The 15842-nt window shown below is 40.1% G+C and overlaps 1 protein-coding gene across 3 annotated transcripts in view; it reads right to left on the reverse strand.

Moving 5' to 3' along the window:
- The window catches only part of kremen1 (kringle containing transmembrane protein 1), a 62679-nt gene that overhangs the window by 45539 nt on the left and 1298 nt on the right, over positions 1–15842 (reverse strand). The gene's annotated exons all lie outside the window — the stretch shown is intronic.

Here is a 15842-nt window from a genome sequence, read left to right on the forward strand (position 1 = left end):
GCTTCCCATGATGCACCATGATACACCACTTTGTATTTAATCATTAGTTATTATTATTAATCTCTGGCTTTCTTCTACAGTGTCTTTCTTCCTGTTAAAGGGAGTTTTTCCTCCCCAACGTCACCAAGTGCCTGCTCTTAGGGGGTCTTGCGTTGTAGGGTCTTTACCTTACAATATAAAGCATCTTAGGGTGACTACATTTGGATTTAAACTAATTGAACTGAACTGCTAATCTGATCTAATCTGGGGTATCGTTCACCTACACATGGCAGACTAAGGCATCCCCCTTGGTTAAGATGTATTGTTAGCTGATTCCATGCTTCTTTTATCTGGATAATATAGACAAGAGAAAGAAAACAGTTCCTGTAGAAATTTTCTCAAAACAAGGTTTGTGGATTTCTTTAAATAACTGGGGCGTGATTTGTGCAAAGAGATACTGCTGCTGAATTTTTTATAGGTATTTTTTTAGCTCCAAAAAGCAAGTACCATCTGTTTTTATATTTTATTCAACAGAAAGCAGAGACCTCTACATATATATAACATATAATTATAACTTTAAAACACCAAAACAATCTAGTTTAATAAAGAGCACAAAGAGACAGAAAATATATAAGTATGATCTGGGGATACCTTTTGCACTGTAAGGCATGCCACCTTAAGGTAACGTGAAAGCCAGACGACTACACCTGAAAGAAAGGTGAACCATGAAGGAATATGGGAAGGGTTGCCTCTAAACACACCTGTTTTCGATCGTCCTGTTTGTGCTCAGGTTACCTGGTATCTGAGGAATGTAAATTATATGTGGTTTTTGTTTGAGCTGAGGTTCTGTCAGAGCTGTTGCAGGGATTTGTGTGCAACCATTAGTGATCCCCCAACACACACACTCTCAGAGGTCCTGTGTGATTACAGGGTCCAGAGAAGACGAGGTCAGACTCGGATAAATAAATGTCTCAGGTTCAGGGAGAGGGATCAATGTGACAGGGCCTGCTAATGCAAAAACCCAAAAACACCAAATGGAAAAAAATAACTGCGAAACCAGATCAAAAACACAGCCCATTTTCCTGTTTATCCTTAACAGACATCATTATTAAAAAAGAATGTTTATTCTCTCGTTGAGCGAATCGGGACGTAAAGCGAGAGGAAGCTGGATCCCCTTATGTTTTGAAGAACTTTTTTAGGACAGTATCCAGCTTTCTTCTGGCAGAACACTTACTTGTTTCTGCTTTGAAGAGAGTTTATAGATTTCTGCTCTACTGTTTTGATTGGTCATTTCCTGTTGTGGAACATTTTTGTTGCCAGCAGTCATACATGACACAAAAATTTAATTTGGGGACTGTAGAAATCGATGCCAGTAAGTAGGGAGGGATATTCCATATCTGTTTCAGATAGAGCTAAGAGACCAGAGTAGCTAAACAGGTGGTTATTGTCTCTATTTTTTTCCAGTAGTTTTATATTATTATATAGTATTATTACATAATATCTGAAACAAGCCTTTTCTTCTTGCCAATAAAATACTTTATAAGCTAAGGACATTTGTCACATCTGAATATCTGGGTCACTTACTCAGTGTTTACTGTGCTTTGTTTCTTTTATTTATTTTCTATATAATTATTCTTAAAGTAACAGATTAGTCAGAAAAATCCCTAAATTCCAAGAAACATTTGCTAACTCCAAGTCCTGCTTTGATATGAAACCAAAAAAAACCTCCTGAAAAGAAAATAGTTCTCATATTGAAGAAGCTGCAATTATAGACACAATGTTTTTGTTTTAAAGCTTACCCAAATGGATAATGAGCTGTTGAAATGCTTCATTTTATTGCTCTGAAAAGTAGAAAACAAAATATGTTGTCTGCCACTTAGTGTAGATATTCGGTAAGTGTGGCCTCCAGAAATGGAACAACATGGTTACTGGAAATTGGGCTTAAGTTAATCTAGTGTTTGAGTGAAGCTTAGGACCACATGTTGTCATTATATGTAGCTAAAACAGACAAAAACAGGATTTTGTTCGTGCTTTGGAAACTGCGGACAACAAGAAGCGTACTCGAGGATGCCAGCGTGGACAAAATGGACACAATCTATACTGAATACTGAGGTTTGGGCAACTTTTACTTCTTGTTTACACTGGTGGATTAACAGACTCCATGTGTGGAGCGCAAACATGCACCCATCTGTATTCAATGAATCTCCAACATGCTCATTTGCAGAGTGGTAAACACATATGAATAAAGGCCTCAGCGTGTTTGTTTTTTCTATCTTTCTAAACTACAGATGGAGGAACTGGACGTTTCCTTCAACATTCTTCGTCATGTTTAGATTTTTTACACTTTAAATGTGTTTACATTGAAGAGAACATCTTCATCTTCAGCCTACTCAGGACATTTTGCGCTAATCCCTTGCTACACTGGTGCAAATACTGCCTGTTTTAGGCCTCAGAACAATGACCTCGCCAAAGGACACCTTTATTTGAGTTGACTTTTGATTTTGCTTGACTTGTTTACATTTTTCTCGTGTAATTATCTTGCCTGTATGACCAGGTCGGAGAATTAATAAAGCACATTTCCACCGCATGAAATCACAAAACGCTGTCAGACCGCAATTGAGTGCACTTAGAAGGACACAATAACAAGAGCACAATGGACTGCTACAGTGGGGACCGCAATGTTCAACATAAGCCCCCTTTTAACTAGCCACGTCTCCAGTTCCTGATCTTGACTGTGAAAGCGATCTTTTTCATTGTGGTTGGTGCGGCTGTGGGAAGAGCAGGAGTACTGGGAACCAGATGGCTCTGGTAACAGACAGGGGGTATCCCACCGGCCTCACTAAGAAGGGGATCCATTACGTAGGATCTATTGAGGGCCAGTGGATTTTGTTTCATGGCATTGGCCAAGTGTGACCACTCCTCGGTCGGTGTGGGTCGTGGGCTGGTGCCACGTAGGCTACTGCAGACCCAGCCCGTTTTGTGTTCACCTCTGAGAGCTGTATTCACCTTTGCTGCAGGACAGACAACTATATCGGGGCCTCCTGGCGACTTGAGTTACATCCCTTTTGACTCGAAGCCTCTTTGAAAGGCAGTGCAATGGGATATGATCGGCTCCACGGCTTGAGGGACAATGGTGGTTTGTGAAAACGGTGGACAGAGATGTTCCTCTGCACTTTTAAAGTGAAGTCCTTGAACTTTTGAAGCTCAGGTAACCTACGGTGAACAAGAAGAACCCTAACCTTATAATATGTCTTGGAGTAAAAGGCCATTTTTTTGTAGAGAGTGTAAATAATTTTTATGTCTGTTTGTTAGAGTGTATATATTAAAGACTTTAGAATGCAAAAAATCTCACATTCTCAAAGCATTGAGGTGGGACTACTTTTCATGGGGTTATCTAATATCAGAGCTTTACGGCTTGTGTTAATTTATTTCCATATTCCTAAAAAGACCACACGTTTCATGTTTCCCAGCTTCTGTTCTGCACTCTCAGATTCCCTGTCATGGCTTCTTAGCTCTGTCCACTGCTGGCTTTGTTCCTTTGTTTTCAGTCTGCTTAGCTATGCTTGCTCCCTTCACTTGTCCAAATGTTTGCTCTGTCCACTTAGCCATGTCCACTTGCTCGGCCTTGTCAAATCGTCACTTGCTGTGGGCGTTTCCTGCAAAGGGAAGAAAGGTGAAAATTTGCCTCTTCGGCCACAAACTACTGCAGCTGGACACAAACCAGACCCCGAGGCTCAGCAGCAAAATTACGCTCCATTTATTTAAAGTGGTTTCCATTACTCTACCGCAGTAGAACACAGACCTCAGTGGCCCTGGCCCAACCATAACTACAGTATAAAAAGAACTAAAGTTCGCCGGACAGGTCATGTCTCACACAGTAGCAATTCAATATCCTCCCGTTATGTTCTTGGTTACGCTTCTCAAAACTCCAAACTGCATGTGACACCACAAAAATACATGGTTGCTTTGAAACTCAGCCTGTGGAGATTTTTTGCAAAAAAACACCCAGCCTATCACTAGAAAGACGTTTGGAACACGTTTGATTCAAAGAAAGAAAAACAGCTAATTTACCTTAATCATACTATGTCAGAGTCGTACTAATAGTATGTTGAAAAAGACAAATACTGAGACAGGAAGCTGGTTTGTATGGTTCTGGGCCACGACCAAAATAAATCAAACCAAAGGCTAATAGTTTTTATCCCCGGTTCTCCTTGAAATGTGGAAACAATACATCAGCCAATGAAAGCTGTTAGATGATAGCAAAGCTGCACTTCTATTCTATCAACACAGCCAGAGCTGATAACGCTCGCTTCACGTCATTATAATATAAATCCAGCTTTGTGGCAAAAAGTTATATTTTGTGTAATGTTTTCATGCATCAGCCACTTCATCCCCGGGGCCTTAAACCTCCTTTAAAATCCCATTCTTTGTGAATTAAACTGAGCTTTGATAATGAAAACAATTGTTTGTTTGAGAGTTAATAGAATTCATAGAACATAAGGCTCTATAGTATTTCATTACTGTTTTCTGAGTATTTGATTTACCCTCTTGCCCTGGAGTGTGTTCCAGCTGATGGGCTCTGACTGCAGCAGAGAGCACCAGCAAAGCTGAGGGAGAATGTCACTCTGCATTGACTGGAGTGGGCCTCCTCATGCATACGCAAATGTCAAGGCGCACGAAGCGGCCAGGCAACACGGCTCATGCATAATAGCATTAAAATGGGAGGAGACGTGAATCAGTTGCAAGAGACGAGAAAGACAACTTGGAGAACAATCCAGACACTTTGAGACGGAAGGGAGTTATGAAAGAATAAGGTAGCACTTTTCACAGTCCAAAACCAACATGTCACAGCCATTCAGCAAAATACTCTGACTGGTCTCAACTGACCTTTGAGCAACAAAACCTCACAAACCAGTACTCTGACCACATGAGTGCACTCTCCCACCTAAACATTGTTTATCTCTTTAAAGCCTGACAGTTGTGTACAACCAGCAGCAGCTTGACAGCTTAATTCCATGTTGTCTCACAGGACCGCCTCCGTGGATCAGGGACTGGGGTGACACACTCAACCTCTCAGCACTTTGTTTGGGGACAGTTTGTAATTAATATGACTGCTGCATCTGTCACGCCTTGTCACCTGTGGGGGGAGGGGGTTATCCATGTACTTCCCTTGCCATCATAAATCCTGAAGCTGGAACAGGTCTGGGTGTTTTGCATGATGGGTCACCCGGCCAACCGCCAGAGCAGGTGGTGATTTGCACATGGTGCAGGAGAAATGAAAGAGCTTCACTCAGCAGAAGCTTAATAAGAGAAGTGCAGTGACTGAGGAACGACACACACTGAGGTGCTTCGATCAAAGGAATGTAAGCCTTTGAACACGACAGGACGAGAATCAGAGTGGCACGATAATAAGCATGATTGTGTTTATAATAACCGGGTCTGTTTCTTCTCTGTTTCTCTCTCTTAGTGCTTATGGTTTTACAGGCGATCCAGTCCCTTGGCACTGGAGAACAAGGGTATCACCCACAACTTGACCTTCGCAGGGCACCACCCAGAGGTCAACAGGAACTCCATCAGCAGCAACTTGTCACAGAAGCACACATTTGCAACATGTTCCAAACTATGAGTCAGATTCACCTTAGTTTTTGCCAAGTAAATGAAGGAATTCTTCAAAATTTTGACCTGTCTTCACAAGTCAAGACAGGCTGAGTATGTGTGTGCTAAGAAGTGCAAACTCAGAGTTTCTGGGCTCTATGTGTGGCTTCAAAGTAAATGTGAATTCTTCTTTCTTCTCATCTAGCGTCACCAGAGAGCTGGTGTAAATATTTATTTCGATCTACCTCACGGTTAAAATTTACAACAAATCCTGCAACTAGTTATTTGGTCCGTCTGAAAAAAACTCCCAAAAAACAAAGGAGGCGTTATCAAAAACACCCAACATTCAAGTGACATTGAGGCAGCTGTGGTTCAGGTGGTAGAGCAGGTCGTCCACTGGTGGATCAATCCCTGATTCCCCCAGTTTGCATGCCAAAGTATCCTTGGGCAAGATACCAAACCCTGAATTGCCCTTGAGGCATCCTTCAAAGTGCATCCTCTTTTGTATATCTTCTATGACCATTTTTTTTGTTTTACTTTTAATTCTTGTTTGCTTTGGTTCAGGCAGTATAGCTACGCCAAGTTTAAGATAAGATCATGACTTGCGTTGATGCTAATCATCAAATCGCTAATATGAATTAATTTGTGCGATTCCAAATTGTGTTGAACAATAACACAAGTTAGAAAGCTCAATTTTCTGGGTTATGAAGATCGACAACACCAGTGTACCTTTTATGTGTACATATGACTGTTTGGTCAGTTAAAATTAAAATGTAAGAATAAATTATAAAAACAGCTTGAAACAAAATGATTTTTTGGGACAGTCTACAAATGCATAACACTATTTAGTGATTTTTTTTATTTTAGTTGTAGTAAACATTACACGTGAAGGGAGCAACTAATTTTACATTTTTTAGAAAACAATAATTGTATGCATAACGTGTTGTAAGCTAACATGTTACCACTCATAACTTGCTAAGTAAGCTAGCCTGCTTGTTTTTCACGAACACATTCTGTAGGATGTGCACTTTGATCACCTGTTGGTTAATTCAGTGGCTGCAAAGTGTCCTTGTTCTGATTGCATAATCTGGGTACGTCCACTTGCCAATAATTCAAAATACCTGAACATGTTCTATTGGCTAAAAAATAGTTCCAAAGTGAACGATGTACAGACATCAGAGATGTAGCCCGGCGATCTTCTGGGTATGCTTCTTGGACATTACTTGGATGCCAATATTGGATTTTCTAGCAAGAGAAGGTTTGTGTTTAAGAGTTGCCTTTCATTGTCATTTTAGCTGCTAGAAAAACAGAAAGCAAAACATTTTCTGTCAAGAGAAAACTGAGAAAGTATATGCATTAACAAGGTGATTTAAACTCCTGACCTCTCCATCTGAAGTCTCTTTCTTATGCTACTGAACTGGACACTGAGCTGATCATGGCAAAGACTTACAAAGCTCATATTGGAGGGCTGAGAGGTCATTGCTCTGACAATTCAGAGATGCAAAAGACAGACAGACAGACAGACAGACAGACAGACAGATAGACAGATAGACAGATAGATAGATAGATAGATAGATGACAATCAAATGTCATGAAAAAATAAAGAGCAGTGCATTTAATTTCTTCACTGCAAAAATATCCCTGATATTTCTTGCTTTATAGGAAAAGGTCTTACTACGACATATCAGTGTCTGTCCATCAACAGTCACATATAACCAGTTTGAGTGGAGAGAAAACACTGATGTTTCCACTATGCTGGGAGTGCTTGTCTTAGTGCCCATAGGCTATGCAGTAAATTCATTACTCCTTTAGTGCACAGTAGCATTTAAGCATTTTGCTAAAAAGTCCCAGTGCCAGATGAAGTCAGTGCATGTACTTTAGATTTTGTTGCTTTGCTAAACTTGTATTGTGGGCATTGCATTAAAGATTTATTATGCCTCTTTATGTGCTTTTTGACTCATTATGCATCCACATAACATTAAAAGGAGACAGAGTGCCTGAGTATACTTTGAAAACAACAAGGACAAACTGCCTGGACAAGTATATATCCCAAAAGACACAAAAAGAGTGTTTAAGAAGTGTACAAATCTTTTAGGGGCATTAGCTTACTCATCATTTCAATGAGTGATGAGAGAAAAGGCAGCAGAAGCAACCATGTGTCTCTCCAGTAGATTGTTCTGTCCTGCGACTGATGCAACCACTTTTGCATGTCCTTGAAGGGAAATGCAAAGGCCTATGTTATTTCAAAAGTCATTTGAAAATGGGCAGCAGCTCCAAAGCTTGCCTTTCCTCTTAGGAAGAATGCTATACATTAATCCAAACAGTTTCAGTGTAAAATACTGAGGTAGGCTAATAAATGTCACATTGAATTATTCACTCAAAGATGAGGCACTGTTCTCTGCAGCAGATAATCTGTCAAAAGAAATGGATGATGTGATGCACAATAACTCTAAACCAAACAACATCTTGTGACTGTTCTCCAAGATAGAAGCATAAATCTAACAGATTAGATAGAGTTTTATAAAGCTACATGTATACATACATACATACATACATATAGACAGATAGACAGATAGATACACACACACACACACACACACACACACATATATACATACATATATATATATACGCTCACCTAGCACCACATCTGGTGGATTTGGTATTAATTTTAGCAAGTATCTGGCCATCATGGTTGGGGGTTACTGTGGAATGGGAGACATCTGGCCAGTGGGCATAATATGGCAATAAGTAACTATTAAATAAAGCAATGTCTCTTTAGCTGCACTGTGTTTGAGGCTCAAGAGTTATTATGACAAACTAAGATCTCTGTCTCAGTACTGTTGATCCCAGGTTAGCTCACATATTACTGTAATTACAAATCTTTCACTTGGAAAAGTATTTTGGAGATACAGCAAAACCCAGACTAAAACGGTTTGGCAGCCACCCCCCGGCATCTTTGCCTAGTATTAGCTCTTTACCTCGTTTCATAGATAGATGTGGAAACAGAGAAATAGGTCAGTTAGAATTAGTTTAGCTTTCTTTTCATAATAATTCTCTCACAGACAATACAGACAAGCTGCACCTATAATTTTGCAATACTCTGCAATAAAAAAAAATAACTAAAAAAAATAAATAAATCTGTGGGGCTGTGCTGGAGTCAAGCATTTCCTTGTCTGCAAAAGTGGGTGCTAATTCTTTGTAAAGTATCAGTGTGAGTAAATCATTCTATTTAATCTGCCATTACTGTGTAAAATATTGATTATTGCTGGTTGTTTTCACAACTCCAAAGCCTGGAAAGGACAAAGGATTTTTAAATAACTCAAAAACTTCCTCTTGCTGCTACACATGATCACATCCTTAATCATCTCTCTCTCTCTTTCTCTCTCTCTCTCTCTCTCTCTCTCTCTCTCTCTCGCACACACACACACACACACACACACATACACACACAGTACAGTACAGTAAAACAAATCTGCACGAGTGGTTTTTGTGTGTGTGCGTCAGAATGTGCTGCACAGAAGCTCACCAGGGGAGGAGAGGTTTCCATCTCCATCTTTGAACCGGAAAAGCAGGGGGAACCGCAGCCCCCACATCTGAGACCCAGACTCCATGCTCCCACTTCCCATAATGCTCCCTGACACTCCCCACTCTGGGCACTGAGGATTTAGTCCTTATGTTAAACTCTTTAAGAACCCACTGTCTCCCCTCAAATCAATGCTTCACTGCGATCACCTCTGCCAACACAAAGCTCGTGATTCTTCAAATGGCTGAGGATGGCCTGTTATTATCTCTCTGAGGCAAACGATTCAGAGCATCGCTCCTTCACACACACTCACCGAGATTACGCCGTCTCAAGGGTTACAAAGGTTGATGGAGCCCAGTCATAAACTGTATAGGCTGCGTGGACGAGCTGTAAGAAGATTAAGTCAAGAAAGATTGAGGATGTTGACTGGGTGAAAGAGGGAGAGATGATGATTGGAGGCATCCAGTGTGCCGTGTATGCATACACTTGTGGTTATCTATATGTGTTTATATGAGTGTGGCTGTAGTTGGAAGAGAGAAACATGGCACCTCTTGGTTTGACACTTGACATGGCCCCTTTAAACTCTTAAGCAGAAACACTGAAAGTTTATAGAGACTCCAGATGGTAACAGCTGCTTCACAGTTAAACTTCACTTACTCCCACACACACACACACACACACACACACACACACACACACACAGAGCTGAAATTAAATTAAATTGGACAATGCTTTTCTGTCATTAAATTAAATGTCTTTTGGTTTCAGACTTTAGAAAAAAAAAGTGATTTAAAGACGTTAAGCGCTAACCATCTATGATGACCATTTTTAATTTTTTGGATTTTTGTTAATTTTCATTTTATGAACTTAATAACTGTTTAATCATAAATTTAATTAAATTCAAACTGGAACCTGTGCTTTTAATCTAGCAATGACAAGAAGTTCTTGTGGAGTTGCTATTTAATCTACAATTAAACGCTGCTGCTGACCAACTAAATTAGGGGTGTTAAACAAAGACTCCAAGTGTGAAATTTGCAGACAAGTCATTAATAATTATAGTTTTTCTATAAAATTCACTGCTTCTTCAAGTTTAGTGAGCATTACTACACAGGGGTAGACATGCTTGGGAAGTTAAAGTGTTTCTAGATCATGACAAGTTGTTTGAATCCCAAAGACGTGACATACTATTAAGGATGGGAATCGAGAAGTCCCAGCAGTCCAATTTCTTGGAATCGTGAGTCTGCTTGTCTATCAATCCCGCTTATGGGTTCTCGCTACAATCAGTTGACTTCAGTTCGTGTGTTGAAGGAGAAAAATGGCGGGGCAGTCCACAGGGTGGATACAGCCATTACTTTTATTTTTATTGCACAAAAGCATGAGAGCGCAATGGTAAAGTGCAAACTGCATCCAGGACAGAAATACTTCCAATAGTTATGCTGCTAAGACAACTTTTCAGCTCTTTTCAAGGACCTGCACAGACAGCATGCTAATGCTAAGCTAGCCAAGAACCCAGAGTGACGTTAAAGCTGAGTGAATATTGAGCTCAGCAGCCAGAAATCGAAGCTCAACAGGTAATAAACTGATGAGCAGTCAGACTCCAGCCTCCGTTTCTACGTGTTCATGTTTCTAAAGTAGAATCACTGTGGCGATCGCTTTCAAGTCTCTTTTTGCTGGTTTTTATTATTGCTTTGTAAAAAAAATCCTTTATTTAATACAACAAGAAAGATCCTGTGTGTGTCCTCATTAGATATGGATTTGTGTTGCTGTGTGGGACGATGGCCTATAGGTTTAAAATGTTAAATAGTAATTATTTAAGGTCAGTTTATACAGTAACAAGAAAGTAATGTAACACATAGTATAACAAATTACCCTCTCCTGGGAGTGAGTAGAAAAGTGTTCTGTGTAATATGTGTAATAACCACTTTTTTGAGTAATGACCTCAATACTGATCACAACACAGAGAGGAAAACCTCCAACATATCCAAACATTTGAACACACAGCATGCAATTAATTTGTACAAATGTGATGTCTTTTATATGCTGCTTAGTGTAGGTGATGGCCGTCAAAGGGGAGCCAATGAAAATCGATAAGAGGATCAATAAGGATGCATAGGTTTAACTCATCCAGCCTACTTGAAATCACATTGGATTCTATGTCGCCCAAAAACTAAAATGAGTTTGACACCCTTGAACTGAATGTACTTTTACAGCCAAACTGTCACAGGTTTCACTGCTGTACTATGGCAAACTTAATTGTTATTTCTAGCCCTAAACTCTAAGGTACCGTATGTGCTTCTGCCATGTTCCCCTGTTTTTCACAGAGGGGTGAGGTTAGACAAGCACAAACACACACAGGCAATTCACGCTAACTTGACATTAAGCCAGACATCTGAAAATAACTCCTATCAATCACACAACAACCCAGTGAAGACAGAAGCTGCATAACAGTTGCCAAAATGAAGCTACCACCTCTGTACAGTCTTATGAACCAGTTTTTCCTCGCCTGCTGCACCGCAAGACACTCAGTTCTGTCTGTAGTCAAGGGCGATGAATCGGTCAGAGTCCAGGCCAACATCATGCCCTGCTGGATAGCGATCAGACACTGAGCAGGAAAGAAAGAGGGTTGCCAGATGCAACAGAGGGTTGCCAGTTTATGCAGCAGCTTATACACAAGTCAGGGTACAAAGAGAACTCACAACACGTGGTCATTCATCCAACCATCAATTTATTTCATTTCTGGTCTTCAGATGCCTACGTTGAATAAAGTTTAAAAAAGAAGCAAAAAAAAACCCTGAGATAAATATGTTAGCATGGCTGGATATGCAGCAAGCTCATTTGATAGGCTATATCACCAGCTTGACAAATCTTATCACGTAGCATTATTTCATGCATGTCTAGCTAATAAGAGACATTGCAAAAAGTGCAGAAAAAAGCAGTCCCATCAGGCACCTCACACTGCCTTCGATCAGGCCAAGATTCAGCTGGTCGAGCACAGCCTGATATTAACCTGATGTTTTTTTCATCAGGGCTTATTTCTGACAGCTCTGTCTTCTGTGATCACATAATGAGAGTGCATACCATATTGCCAAAATGCCACAGCTTGCCCTTTTCAAGTTTCAGCTTGACACAGCCAAAGCTAAGCGTTTTCATTAAAGTTGCAATGTGTGCAGTTGAGAAAACTCCTCATATACAATGCACAGACTGTATACAAACAACTGGTGTTAAAACATCCTGACATGAGCTGGGGCCAGATTTGACAAAGAATCTGAGGAAACTGCACACTCATGCAGCAGTGACTTGTCAGTCACAACAGCCACACCCTAAAACATATCCTGCAATATTATCTATTTTACTCTTATTAGGACTGTAATTTAAAATACAGGCATCATCTTATATGAAATAAAACTTAAAACTAGAGACCATAAACTCATAGGGTAACTTTTTACTAAGGTCACAGATTTCATTAACAGCATGGCCATTTTCTCCAAACTTTCTACATATTTAGACTTTTTTGTAATCAGAGTCATAGCTCTCTGCTGCCTATTTCTTTAAGCTTCTGTGAGTGCAATGTCAACTATAGAATAGGATAGAATAGAATGGAATGGAATAGAATAGAATAGCCGTTTACTGTCATTGTACATGTACAATGAAATTATGGGTGCTCCACACCAACTGTGCAGGAGTAAAACATAAATAGTAAGACTGCAGCAATAAATAGCAAACAGAAGAAATAAATTGTGTTATGCCTTTCTAAATGGAGTCTTCACCTGCACAAATTTCCTCCAGATGCTTCGGTTTCCTCGCATCATTCAAAGGCAGTTTAGGATAATTGGTGATTTACAACTTTCTCTGCATGTGAGTGGGAGAGTGTGTGGCTATGTGTATCTCTATGTTAGCGCGACGATGGACTGGAGAACTCTACTGGGTATATTCTCCCTCTGGCCTAATGATAGCTGAGATTCCAGTACATGGTGACCCTAATAAAAGTAAGATAAGTGTTTAAGGAAGGAAGGAAGGAAGGAAGGAAGGAAGGAAGGAAGGAAGGATGGAAGGAATGATTCAATTCAATTCAATTCAATTCAATTCAATAGCGCCAAATCATAATAACAGTTTCCTCAAATTGCTTTATATTGAAAGGTAAAGACCTACAATAGTACAGAGAAAACCCCAACAATGTGATGCCCCCCTAAGAGCAAGCACTTGGTGACAGTGGGAAAGAAAAAATCCCTTTTAACAGGAAGAAACCCCTGGCAGAGCAGGCTTGGGGGCTTGGGGAGAGAAGGCCTTCTCCTATGACCAGTTGGAAGTGAGGGGAGGAAGACAGGAAAAAAGGCATGCTGTGGAAGATAGCAAGCAATTAATAATAACTGATAATTAAATGCAAGTTGTGCATAAAAACATAGTGAGTGAAGAAGAAGCACACTTCACTCTCTTCCCTCTTCAACTCCCAGCAGCCTAGCCCTCCTGCAGCATAACTAAAGGAGAATTCAGGGTCACCTGATACAGCCTTAACTTTATGCTTTGCCAAAAAGGAAAGTTTGAAGCCAAATCATAAAAATAGAGAGCGTGTGTACCTCCCGAATCCAAACTGGGAGCTGGTTCCACAGAAGAGGGGCCTGAAAGCTGAAGGCTCTGCCTCCCATTCTACTTTTAAATATTGTAGGACTACAGCTAAACCATCAGTCTGAGAGTGAAGTGGTGAACTGGGGTTATATGAGGTCAATGGAAGGATGGATGGATCTGTTAAATCTAACACATACCCATACACACATCCCTTGTCTTCGGCAACGGGTTGACTGACTCTGTCCAAAGGAGATAAAAGATGGCTGCCATTATCCATAAAGCAAGCTAATAAGCATTCCACATAGTCATTGTTTATTCCAATAAAAAGCAAAATGCATGACTGTAGTATTTAATGCACAGCCATACAGGCCTCTTAAAACAGTTTTAACAAAAACTCCAGAAAACTACTGGCCATGGCCCAAAACAAGTGTATCAACAAAGACATGAAGTTTTCTTTTTATGCTTCAATTTCTGAAGAGAAATAACAAAAATGTAAATAATTAGTGAACTGTAAAGCTGCTGTGTTATACAATTTTGTTACATTTGTGTTCAGTCTTACAAACTAAGTTCATCAACCACACACTGACGCCTCATAGACAGATGTGAGAGTGGTAATGATCTTCTGATCAAACTGACCTATGAGCTACACCAGCATGTACTGAGACAAAAAAGGACTCACACACCCAGATTTTAATAGGGAAACCACCTTACTGTAATGTCAATACTTGAAAATTAATTAAAAAACTGTGTGAATTGTGTGAACTCGTTACATAAACAAAAGACTTTAAGTTTCACCAGTGGCCACCTGTCTTCCACCTACTAGTAGAGACAGTCCTGGTTACCAGAAACATGAAGATCATAAATCTGCCATGATTCACCAACTTGAGCTTGTTTAAGACAACAATGCCATGAGCTAGATCATTACTGGCTTATAGACCAACTCAATTACACTTCATCTTGACAGTTCTGACAGACTTCAGCTTCTACTTGTGTGTACATTTGTAAGCAGCTGCCAAGAAAACAACAGCAGGATGCAGTCGGGCACAACAGCATGTGGGAGTCTAAATGAGTTTCTTTTATAAAGCTTCTTTATAAAGATAAGGGTCTGTGGTTAACTATCACTCTATAGTGGGAGTGTTAAGTGTGCTGTATGGAAGAAGAGCACACTGTCATATTATATGTTGCATAATGGTACTTAACTGCTCCACCGCTACAACCATCATGCCATCTCTAACCCTTAGATACATTTGCACTTAGGTGCATGTTTGCATGTGTGCACAGCACCAAGTGCGTGATTACCACTGAGCAGGAGATGAAGAACACTTTGATGCTAATACACTTCTGCTTGATCCAAAGCTGCAGTCCACAAGGACAGAGAAAGCATTTCAAGTGTAACTGTTTAAGGTGCTGTCTCACAAAGGCGGCAGCAGCAGCAGCAGCAGCAGCAGCAGCAGCTGGCTTTCTGGACGACATTAATAAGCTGCTGCAGGTAATAACTTCAGCGGGTAAAGGAAAATGCCGCTGTGCTGAAAAATTCATATTTGCCCATGTTACCCTGATTTGTTGCTTAATAACATTACAGATGTTCACTTGATTCTTTTCATCCAGATATCCAAACACTGAATGGAACCGTTCAGTGCAATTCAGCTCTGCCTGCGCCACAGAGCCCATCTTCCTCAGCTCTCATTACTTTGAAAGACATAGAAGGGCTTTAGGTGCTGCTGGCTTTAACATTCAGTTTGGCCTCACAGTCCAGTCAAATTGAGGGTATTTAACCTTCAACCAGCAAAGACAGCCTAAGTCAATTCTATCATTTACAACAAGAGACTGACTTCTTGTAGAGACATTAAATTATTGTTTTACTTTACAGTAAATATGGCACAGCTGACAAACTAAACATAAACTTGGCCTTTTCTTCTCCCCTGTGTTATGAGGGGGAATACCATTGCTTTAAATACTTTGTTAATACATAGGTACACATGGGAGTACTTACGCACTAGCCCAGATGGTGGACCCTCTAATTTGAAATCCAAGGGTATAATTAAGAGACAAAAAAATTAAAAAGGAAAGCATGAGGATTTGCTGCTTCGACATGAAACGCGGCACAAATTACAGCAAGGAGAAGCTGGTTAGTGCGGTCATCATTATTAGATATTCACATTCAAACAAAATAGTCTCA

This window comes from Mchenga conophoros, linkage group LG12, assembly GCF_057382185.1.
Source record: "Mchenga conophoros isolate Kocher_MC1m ecotype Shallow Benthic linkage group LG12, M_conophoros_male_GT1.1, whole genome shotgun sequence".
Classification (NCBI taxonomy): domain Eukaryota; kingdom Metazoa; phylum Chordata; class Actinopteri; order Cichliformes; family Cichlidae; genus Mchenga; species Mchenga conophoros.